This window comes from Amborella trichopoda, chromosome 4, assembly GCF_054954075.1.
Source record: "Amborella trichopoda isolate Santa Cruz 75 chromosome 4, AtrichopodaSantaCruz75HAP2 v2.0, whole genome shotgun sequence".
NCBI lineage: Eukaryota > Viridiplantae > Streptophyta > Magnoliopsida > Amborellales > Amborellaceae > Amborella > Amborella trichopoda.
The window spans coordinates 27495735-27508212 of NC_142339.1; positions in this window are offsets into that span (position 1 = coordinate 27495735).

The following is a 12478-nucleotide window of genomic DNA, read 5'->3' on the forward strand; positions in this document are numbered from 1 at the left end:
AAAGATGGACAGTAGACACACGAGAGGTACTGCGCTTATCATAGGAGAGTAGGGCACCCAACTCAAGAGTGTTATATGCTCAAAGACATTATCGAATCCCTTATTAACAAGGGCTAGATAAAGCTCGAAGAGTTAAAGAAAGCATTCGGGGCAACTAAGGCTTCCGACATAGTGACAATCCAAGAGGATGACGAGGCACCTGCTGTCTTCTGTGCACTATTCTTAGTAATGCTAGAAGAAGGTCTTATTATGCTGAAGCCGACAAGGCAGCCCACGTTTCTGCCTCCAGGAACTAAGAATCTCTGGTGTCTGTATCATCTGATATGAGGCCATGACCTGAGTGAATGCACTGGCTTCCATGAGGTATTGGAAAAGAAGATGCAGCACCACCAAGAAGTTCATGGTAGCCCAAAAAGACACCCTCAAGACTCTGCTCCGCCAGTGCAAGAAGACCTCCCGACACAAGTTTAGGGAAGTGCTGAGCTAGATCCTCTGTAGGCCCTCTTTGAGGCGATGCTCCAACAGGCTCATCACTCCCAAGCCCGCTAGACAACCTAAGCGTTTTGTCTAGGTTACGGAAAATCTCTGGTGCCCATATCACCAGGTTTGGGGCCATGAGTTCGCGGAATGCTCTGGGTTAGAAGCTATAATTGCTGAGACGGTACAAAAAGGCCACATTGTCTGTGCCGTTCTCCTTGAACACTCCCAAGCCATCGCTCCCATCCAAGAGGAAATCCCACTGCAGGTCCTCTATGAGCCTGCACTAGACCCTTCAGATTCCTTGACTTCTCAGCCTTAGGAAGTCTACCATGGGCGAAGTATGATCAAGTCCCTGAAGCGTGAGGCAGTCCACCAAGCCAGGGCTACTCATCAACTCGATAAGACGAACCAAACACCGCTCAAGGGATCCAGAAAGAGACGAGCATTGTGGTCAGCTCACCGAAGGAATCATATTCCTCAGCCACCAGTCGAGCAATAATTTCTCAGGCCCCTTCCTCCCTTGTCGACCTTACAAGACTTCATCCCAGGCACAACTTGCCTTATCTCTCCATCCAATCAAGTGAACATCCATGAGTCATCAGCTGCTCGAGACTCGTCCAATATGGGTGATGACACTAAAAGCACCCCCCAACAGCCTAAAATACCCCCTGCACACATCCAATTCTGGTGACAACGTAAAAAGCAGCTCAGGACATTCTAACTCCACTTCTTATTCTTCTCTTCCTTCCTCTTCTATTTCTTTCACAGGTGCAGCTCGGCAGTCCCTAGACTTCGATGCCCTAAACAGAGAGCTCAGAGGCACCAACATCAACAGATCGCAGTGGAAGCGCCTAAGAAAGATGTTGACCCAAGCAGTGGGATTCTTGACCGTTGCCGACGTCCTGGCTGCCCAAGACAAGTCCGAGCCATCTTCGAATTCCTATTCCCTTGAGGCCCGTCACATGATTCAAGTTCATGAAGCGTCACCCATCTCGGGGTAAATACTGAATGACCTCAGTCACGATGCCATGGACTTCACCTTCGATGTTGAACCTTTCATTCCCTGGTCTAGCCAGAGGCCAGAAATCGTCTCCCACGTTGGGACCCTCCTAGAAGCCAAAATGTCAGGATCATGAGTCTTTGCACTCGAGATTGATAAGAAGCATCCTGAATCCCCTGATGAAGAGTTGTAGCAATCTCTGGAAGAGTGGGAAGAAGGTGGTCAAGCCACAGATGACGAGCTCGAAGAGATAGACTAAGGGGATGAGGCCTACCTAAGGCCAACTTTTGTCACGACAAAAATGTCCCGGAAGAGAAAGAAAGTTATATTTCCCACCTCTGAGCAAACCGGTACGTCTTCGCCTAGCATTATCATGAGATGCCGAGTCTAGACCCTCAAATCATTGTCCATCGTCGCGGTATTGACCCGCCCAACAAACCTATGAAGTAGAAATCGAGCAGGTCTAGACCCGACCACGAGATGTAGATTGATGCTGAGGTGAACAAGCTCAGGCAGGCTGGATTCATACGTGAAGTCAAATACCCCAGATGGCTAGCAAATTTCGTCCCAGTCAAGAAGAAAAATGGTCAAATCAGGGTCTATATTGACTTTCACGACTTGAACACCTCCTGCCCTAAGGATGACTTCCCCCTACCATTCACTGAGATGCTTGTTGATTCCACGGCTCATTGTCAAATCTTCTCCTTCAAGGATGGGTATTCTGGTTATAACCAAATCAGGACGGCACCAGAAGATGAAGAGGCCACTACATTCTTGACCCCAAAAAGTGTCTTTTCCTACACTGTGATGCCTTTTGGGTTAAAGAATACTGGTGCCACGTACCAACGAGCCATGACGACCATCTTCAGGGACATGATGCACAAGGAGGTCAAGTGCTATGTGGATGACTTAGTTGTGAAGTCTGAAGCAAAAGACGCTCACATGGAGGACCTTAAAAAGGTATTTTAGCGGCTCCAGCATCACCAAATCAAGATGAACCCCTTGAAATGCGCCTTTCGCGTACGCTCAGGAAAGTTCTTAGGGTTCATCGTGAGGTATCGCAGGCTGGAGATCGAGCCAGTCAAAATCAAGGCAGTTCAAGACATGCTATCGCCTACAAGCCTGCGTGAACTTCGGTCTCTCGAAGGTCAGCTGGCCTACATTCAAACGTTCATCTCGAACCTCTCAGGACAATGTAGCCCCTTTTCGCACCTCCTAAAGAAGGACACTCCCTTCATATGGGATGAGGCGTGCTAAGCTGCACTTGACGATATCAAGCAGTACTTATTGAATCCTTGGGTACCCTCCACGCCGGTATTAGGAAGACCTCTCATCCTATACGTGACCGCTCTTGATGAGTCACTTGGGGCACTCCTAGCACAGAACAATGATGGGGGAAAAGAAACAACACTCTATTATCTCAGTCGTAGGATGCAAGGGGTTGAGAAAAATTACCCTCACATCGAAAAGATGTGCCTAGCTTTGATCTTTGCGGCACAGAAGCTCGGCCATTACTTGCTTGGTCATGAGGTCAAGCTATTCTCAAAGGCAGACCCGGCCAAGTTCCTCATGACCTTGTCATGCCTGTCAGGACCCTTGGCCAAGTGGGCATTATTGCTAATGGAGTTCGACATCACGTATGTACCACAAAGGGTTGTCAAAGGTCAAGCCTTAGCAGATTTTCTCGCGGCTCACTCAGTCCCTTTAGGATTTCCCCTATCAAGTGACCTCCCAGATTAAGAAGTCTTATGTATGATGCTAACTCGGCCGTGGGAAATGTACGATGACGGAGCACTCCAGTCTGATAGAGGGGGTGCCTGAATCGTGTTCCTAACTCCCGATGGTGGAATGATTCCTCTATCTTTCTCACTCGCAGGGGTATTTTCTCATAATGAAGTTGAATATCAAGACCTCATAATCAGATTAGAGATCGCCCAAGAGCTAGAACTAGAGCAGCTGAACATCTTCGACAACTCTGAGATCGTCATCCGGCAGCTTAAGGGAATTTACGATGTAAGGAAGGATACTCTCAAGCTTTATCATGACACGACCAAATCTTAAATGGCCCAGTTCAAATATTTCTCCTTAAGTCATATCTCTAGACGGCTAAACTCGCAGGGCGATGCACTCTCAAAGCTTGGTGCTACCATTCAACTGTCTTCATCAAGGCCCACGCCTGTTTGGGTGATAAAATGGAGACATGTCTACTTGAGAACCGAAGTTGATGCAAATGATGAGAGAGAGGTCTTCCCCAAATGCCCGCCTTATCCATTCGGAGCACTCCTTGCAGTCAATGATGTTATTAAGGCAAAGTAGAAACTGTCCCAAGGTAAAGAATCCAAGTGTAAGAAGCATGAGCCTGAATTCTTCGACTCAATAAGTGCAGAGGTTGAACAAGTGGAAGACTAGAGGGAACCCATCATGAACAGCATAAAGCACGGAAGGCTGCTTGAGGAATGGGCGGAGCGCAATGGTATACGACGGGTGTCTACCAAGTACACCCTCCTTGATGGGGACATTCTCTTTCGTCGATCATTTGACGGAATTCTCCTCAGATGTGTCGATACTCAAGAAGCAAATAAAGTACTGGAAGAAGTGCATTCAGGTATCTACGGGTTGTACCAATTCGTCCCTAAGCTCTATGAACACATACGCGGACTCAACTATTATTAGCCTTCAATGGTGGCTGACACCCAAAACTATGCTAAACGATGTCAGGTGTGCCAAATGCACTCAAGCCTCATTCATCATCCCTAGAGCCTCTCCATCCTATAGTGACATCATGACCCTTTTCCCAGTGAGGTATGGACATTGTAGGACCCACCCATCGACCCACCGTTTGCCTCGAGTCATGTCTTTATCCTAACAGCAACGGATTAGTTCTCCAAGTGGGCTGAAGCAGTTCTGCTCAAGCAGGTTCCAGGGGCCACTGTGGTCAACTTCGTGTGTCACCACATTACATACCGGTTCAGGGTTCCATATCAAATAATCTCTGATAATGGCCCTCAGTTCAGAAGCTATCATGTTGATTGCTTAGCTAACCAGTTCGGCTTTGAGTAGAGCTACTCGACCATGTACCTCCCTCGAGCCAATTGTTTAGCTGAGGTGTTCAATAAAACCCTGTGCGGGGTGCTTCGGAAGTCGGTCTCGAAGTCAAAGAAGAATTGGCATGAGAGGCTACCTAACGCTCTATGGGCCTATCACCCCACCACTCGGAATGCTACAAACTCCACTCCTTATTCCCTGGTTTATGAAGGTGAGACAATTTTCCCCTTGAGGTTCAAATATCCTCACTCCGTGTCGCTATACATCAGGGATTAACTGAAGATGAGAGGGTCAAGCATGCTTTTGATGAAAAGAGGTTAGAGGTCCAGCAAAACCTTGAGCTCAATCAGGGGAGAATGAAGAGAGCATTTGATAAATTTGTCAAGGTTCACTCATTCGCTCGTGGGGATCTAGTCTTAGCAATTAAAAGACCGATTGTCATGCATGAACGTCGCAAAGGCAAGTTCGAACTGAAGTGGGAAGGTCCCTTCATAGTCAAGAAAGTCTCTTCAAATGGAGCCTACATACTAGCACATCCTGGTGGTGAGGAGACAATGCCCCCTATCAATCGGTGATATTTCAATAAATACTACCCATGAATGTAAAAATAAAGCAAGAAAGAAGGGCCAAACAAGATTTAACTTATTTTATTGCATTAAAAAGTTACAATCAAAGGCCCATTATTAGGGAGGTTACAAAGCTCTTGCATCTGAGGATAAGAGGACGGTTACAGGCCAAAAAGAAGAAGCCAACCATTTTTGAGTCAGCTTCAATTCATCGACGAGGCATGGCTAGCTTCCAAGAGAGGGAAGAAGTACCCTGATAGAGTCCACTTCCCTAGCAAGGAATTGGCCCATGATGGATTCCCTTCCTCCAAAACAACATGGACTTCACTGTTGTGCTGGAGGACTTGGCTTCCAACAGACCATAGTGACTGGTGGGCATTCCCATTTGCGATCACTCTTGGCCCCCACGAGACATTGTTGTACATGGTCATCGTCGCACGCAACCGAACATCGTGTGCAACCAACGCCATGCACAACTCAATGCCACATTCTACCATCCCCGTGGGCAGGCCAACACCATGCGCGACCATTGCCTCGAGCAGCAAGTTAACAAGCATGGCTATCACCGTGAGAAGCTTAACGCCGCGTGAACGTAGCACTATATGCGACTTAATGTGCTTCACCAAAGTGTTGTCTTTGCACACCTCACCAAAGGTGTAAATGTTGTGCGTCGCATCAATTACATGTTAGTGCCATGTGCATGCTATAGTGCTGCCAACTATGGATTTTTCCCACTTCCCCCATATCGTGATCGGTCATTCCCACAAGCAGGCCATCAGTTTGCATACTCAGGGAGTCAAGTCTCCAGTTACGGCCATGTTCCCCATTGAGTCACATTCCCTACCCACACAATGGTTCATGCTTCATGACCTTAAACTACGCAGCCATGGTCTAGGTGCACAACCATAAACTGCATGGTCCACACTATATGGCCTTAAACTATCGCGGAGGTCTAGTCGCACAACCTTAAACTGTACAGTCCTCATTACAACCTTAAACTGTACAGTCCTCATTACATGACTCTAAACTGCATAACCATGGTCCAGCTGTATGACTTTAAACTATAGCGCATGTCCTGGCCGCATGATGTTAAAAGTCATAGCACCATGGTCCAAACTATATAACCTTAAACTGTAGCTGAGCTCTAGTTGTACGACCTTAAACTGCATGGTCCTAACTATAGGACTTTAAACTGCATAGCCATAGTCCAAGCGATAAGACCTTAAAACTGTAGTGCAGGTCCTTGTAGAAAGACGTTAAAACAACATGACAAATAGTCCATGCGCATGACTTTAATCTGCAAAATGGACACACCTCCCTCAGGCGCAATAGGAGTCACATCCGTATAGCGGTCCATCATCCCCCGTGGAGTTAGGGTCATCCTTATCTCTTCAATCCCTAGTAGGGTTGCACTTGTGCTTCGGCCTGTCATTCTCAGCAGAGTTACATGCATACTATTGCTCAGTATCCCTGTGATAACATACCCCTTCAATCCCCTTGGGTCAATCGTACACCAAGCCATCCTATCCTCAAGAGTTGGGTTACTTCCCCACGAGCCATGGAGTCTCATCTTTCACCTTAGGAGGCCATTGTTGTCCCCTAATCCCCAATGAAGTTTGCTTCTCCATCTAAACCTCATGCTGGTTTTAGGCCATTCTTATCCCCCAGGGAGTCAGATTGTTATCCACAGACTTTTTCCCCATGGAGCTTCACCTACTTAGCAACCCACTTAGAGTGGTCTAGGTGCACGACCCTAAACTGTATGGTCCAAACTATATGACCTTAAACTATAGTGGAGGTCTAGTCGCAAGACCTTAAACTACACAGTCCTTGTTGCATGACTCTAAAACTGGATAACCACGGTCCAAGCTATATGACCTTAAACCATAATACACTTCCAGACCGCATGACTTTAAGCTGCTTTGCACAGGTCCCGGGGGCATGACCTTAAACACGCCCTCACATATGTGCACACCCCCTCACATATGTGCACACCCCCTTTACGCGCATTTTCATGCACGCCTTCCCTAACTGACCCATTCGTGTGCGCAAACCACCTTCATAGATCCCCCAGTGAATCCATTCACTTCGTCATTGCTATTTATCATCACTCAGTGAGTCTCACCCATGCTCACAAAATGGCGAACCATCCTGTCATCCATACTCGTCATAAGTTAGTGGGTCACCACTTTTTATCTTCCACACATACATCATCAGTCTTTCATACGTAACTTCGTGCCATCTCCCTAAAGTGAGTCAAAACCACCACCATACTCACTCCATGGGCTCCAAAGATTGCCATCCATCGCCACCATGGTCCAACTGTATAACCCTAAACTATAGTACACGTCCTGGCTGCATGACATTAAAAGGCTTTGCACAGGCCCTGAAGGCATGACCCTAAACAAGCCTTCATAAACAAATAAAATAAAAAATAACGGGCATGGTGTATACGTTGTACAAGGGAATGCCATGAGTAAAAATGACGAACGGGTATGTTCTTGAAACCATGAGTAAAAGAGTTTTGTAAAAACAAAAACCCGGGCACGGTGAAACCTCAAAAGGGTGCCATGAGAAAAAACGAATGAAAAGGGTAGACATGGCCGCAAGGTCATGGTTAAAAGAGCTCAAAAATAAAGGAGGTTGGTGAAAACCGTCTTTACGGTGCCACTTCCCTAGTCCAGGTGAAAGCCTGCAAAGGGCGCTTGGACCAACAAAAACAGGTTGACGCAGCATCACAGTCTCAACCGGCACCCAATTGCCAAACAGGCGTAATTCTGGTTAATGAGGTCCACACAAAATCCTCGACTACCTTCATCCAATCACAACACAAAATGGCTCACCCAAGAGTGAGCCTTATAAGATCTCCCACACTTCAACACCAAAAAAAAAACGAGTTCCTGAGGGTGTGGGCGATGAACAATAAATCCCTCAAAATGCTAAAATGCGCACGAAGGAAATAAACTGACAAAGCCAAGGGAGAACCTGCCAAAGACTTCAAGGTGATGCCTCGCCAAAATCCCTCCCTAGCCGACAGGCCCAAACCTTCGAGATAGGTCAACAAAAAGCCCTCGACTGGACCCAGCAGGATGAAGGACCACAGTGGTACCATGATTCTTAAAAGAAAACCTGGTGTAATAGCAAATAATGCCGACCAAAGGCTCATAGCACTTGGCCACCAGATAGGCCCGATTCTGACCAATGAAGTCCACACAAAAGCCTCAGCGGTCAAAATCTCAAATAGTCCCTTGAGGGTCAGGACTTCGACAGATCCCTCAAAAGTCTCTTCTCCCCCTAAATTATCCACCGATGGACCTGTACATTGCATCCAAATGTCTGAGCATCCTAGTTACAACATTACATGGATCTCCTCGGCGTTCATGTGGTCCTGTGGCAAGGAAGAAAAAAGAAATAAAGCCAGAGCAAATTTTTCAAATGTTGTCCTTCTCGCTTCTCTCAAAGCACAACATTTAGTGGGGCATGTTGTTTGAAGATATTTTTCAGCACCATGGGTCCTTGATGCGGAATAAAAAGATAAGCTAGTCAATAAAACCTGATAAATAGTGGAAGTTTCAACATTCTTAGAATGGCCCCAAAACTAGCCAAGATTTTCATTAGGACTCCAAAAATTCTCCTGCCAAGTTTTGTCGCAATCCAATATGTCTAAGGTTGTGCATACTAAGAAATAGTTTCGGCAGAATCAGCCTCTGACACCCTGAAACTGACCCCTATAACTAGAACCCTAATTTCAATGCGTTAAAAAGCTGTGGGACCACCACCATTGGATCCGGAACGGTTGGAAACAAATGAACACTCTAAGAAGAAGTTAGGAAAAAAAGATCAAAACAGGAAGAGCTGCACACTATTCCCGTGCAGCCACCCTGCAGGTAATCACCATTAAAGGGGAAGTCATGAACAACAACTTACGATGCTCATATCTCACTTGTCCGAGATCGAATCACGTCTAAATTTTGTGAGCCATCTCGTCAAGATGAGCGTTTCGATAGGTGGCACATCCCGTGACGACGCCTGAGCACGAAGAAAAGCTAGAGAGAAGTTGTCGATCCATGAAGGAAGTTGCAAGAAAATCAGCAGTGACATGCCTTGATCAAGCTGCCAAATCACAGTACTCGAGAGCCCGATCGATGCCAAACTAGTTGTATCGCGTGCATAAGGTCCATGGATATCATTGGTCCGAACCCTGCACATGATGAATGGTCGGATTTTGCACACGAAGCCGATGAAGTGACTACAAGTTCTGGTGTCGGAATTCCAGATTCTGACCAAAACTCAAAAGTTGTGAAATCTTTGTCCGAGCATAAAATCGAGCTGTGTTTATTGCCACGCAACCGTGAAGGCATGCTCAGTGTGATCCAGCAAAGAAATCACGAAAAAACATCAAGGAACGAGCACACTATCGATCTGAAGTTTGCAAGATCCATCCAAATTTCAAGTCGTATGATCGTGGCCTAAAAACACGTTTCATGGCTTGAAGTTGGTATCAAATTGATCACCATGCCGAGTCGTACAAGAAAACAATTATCTATCGAAAAAATGGACATCAGAGCAACTTCGTATCATCCATGAAAGATCACGCACATTTTAGGGTAGCAGCAGGGACTGTTATGGAACTTTCACAGCTGTTAAGAAGGGGCAAATCAATCATTTTGTACCCTATTTTTCTATTTTATTTAATTCAGTTAAATCTTAATTTTCAGCAATTAGGTTTAATTTTGATCAATCCAACCATGTTTGGGCAACACTCTATGTATATCACATACTCTCATTTTACATGGACCGAACTTTGCTTAATAAAATCTCCATCTTATTGTTAGGTCACGGCTTGAGAGAGAGAGGAAGGAGAGAGAAACTTTTAGTATGGCATCCCTCGGCTTAAGGTAAATATCTTTCTCTCTCCTCTCTTCTCTTCTTCTCTCTCTTCTTTCCTCTCTTCTTCCCTTTCTCTCTTGTCTGAGCTTCTCTCAGAGGCCATGCATGACAGTGGCAGTGTCGTGCATGCCTCTCTCTCTCTTCCCTCTCCTATAGTTTCACAGGTCGCGCATGGTGATGGCAGCGCCATGCGTGACCCTCTTTCACCTTCTTTTCGTTCATTTCTATCTCTCAGCGAGGTTCACAGACGGTGCTGCTCATCGCCGTCTGCAGATGTGTCCTCGACATCCCACGGAAGCAAGACAACGATGCCTATCGCCACCCACAGGGTCTCACCTTGTTGCGTGCCTATCGCAGACGACGATGCCTATCGCCGATCACGAAGGGTCGCAGGAATACCCATCGCCGTTCGCTAAATTCTTACCTGCGCTTGGTGCCTATTGTCGTGATCTAGCTTCTTTCGTGCGCTCGACACTTATCACCGTGTGCAGGCTTCTTTCATGCGCTCAGTGCCATTGCCAAGTGCAGGCTTCTCTTGTGTCCCACGCCTAACGTCATGTGCTTCGTCAAGGAACTATCACCACGCGCTTTACAAGAGGCTATCGCCGTGCGCTTCACAAGGAGCCATCGCCACCCTCGAAGGGGTGTGTTGTCATCTCGTGTTGCTAACGGTAATGCCTAGCGCCTTTTGTAGTTCATTGCTCACTCTCTAACCGTGAACAACAGTGTCCAGCGCCGTCCAATGGCCGCAACACTGTTACTCCACGGCTGCGGGTGACGATGTCTAATGCAGTCGGCGACCCCATCTCTTCATCGTCTCATGCCTTCTCTTTATTCTATTCTCTTCTCACTTGACTAAGGGTAGACTCAGTCTAGCACTCCCATAGCAGTCTAGATGTTGAGCAGTATTGCCGTCGTGCTGGACCTGAGTACCATGCCCATCTTACTGCCACACCAGATTAGGACAGTCATATCGGCATTGGTTTCGAGTAATATTGTGGTCCTGCTGGTCCTGAGTACCATGCCCGTCTTGCTACCACTCCGAGTCGGTCACTGGTCCAGCTATCATGCTAGTCTTCATCAAGTCCTCTTCCCTTTTCTTTCTTTATTCAAACTCTCTTCTTCATCACCCTAACTTCTCATGAATGTCCATTGCCGTAAGACAAGGTGGGTCCTTCGACCCACTTGTCTTGTAAGTTAACCATGATATTATTGTGCATAAAACAAGGAGATTACAGGTCTAAGGAGGTGATTCCGAACCTGCTAAAGCAGCTGGGGGGCCTTCCGTCATGATCTAAGAGGGGGCCCGCACGAGTCAGCCCGAGTAAGTCACGGACCCAGGTGACGTTGGTCCCCACCTCACATTCAGAATTCCTCTCTCACCAGTTGGACACCTGCCCTTATTCTGTGAAAAAGGTTCCCAAGAGAGCAGTCTCAGGTCCCGGGTCTTCCAAACCCGAGTCACGTATCACCCGATCACCTAGATCCGGGGAGGCAAGATTGAGACACATAACCAGAAATATCTAGCAATAAACTATTGTTTAAGGAAGATTTAGGAACCTCCTCTAGAAGTTTCATAGAAACTGCTTGAGAAATATCTTGCAATAAACTATTGTTAAGAAAATATCTAGAAACCTCATTTAGATATCTCTTGATAATCATTAGAAATATCTTCCTTAACCTATAAATACCCTCCAAAAGGGTCCATTTCTAGGAACTTGAAATTGAGAATTCTCTTGAGCCTTTCTTTGAGAGTGAGTGATTCCTCTCCAAGTGGTGAGTGATTCCCACGTGAGGTTGATTCCCTCCTGGGTTTCTTTCTTTCTTGTAAAATAGTTGTATTACATTGTTATATTGAAATAAAGAGTGAAGTTCCATTTTGTAAGGCCCTATTTCTCAATTCTCTTGCTTTAGAATACATAATTCCTCTAGAAGAAGTGAAATTTGATAAACGAGGGCCTCACAATCTGTAGATTGTTTGATGAAGATGGTTAGAGCAAGGCTTACACCCAAACAAGAGGTGGACTAAAGGCATTATTGTCCACAAAGAAGCTAAGGCAGCCTCGACAAAAATGCGTCAAATTTCTACCTCTCAAGAGCATACCTTTTCCCATGGACAAGTACTAATTACCTAGTACTACCCACTTCACTTCCACAAATAGTGCATCCTACATCAACAATGAATCAGCAACCACCCTCTGACAACAAGGCCCTTTGCGGTTGCAAATGGTAGTACAAATGGCCAATGCCCAACAAATCAACTCCGAGGCAATCTGTGCCATGGTATGGAAGGTTCAAGAGCATTCCCTTCCTTGGAATGGGGGCACTTGAGCTGCATTAAAAGCCGTACCCAAAATACATGGACCAAACTCCACTTCCACCTAACTACAAAGGCCAAAGATACTTCAATTTGATGGTAATAGGTCACCCCAGCCGCTTGTGGCCCATTACCTCTAGGCCAACACAATGCCAAACACGAGCATAACCTAATATGTTG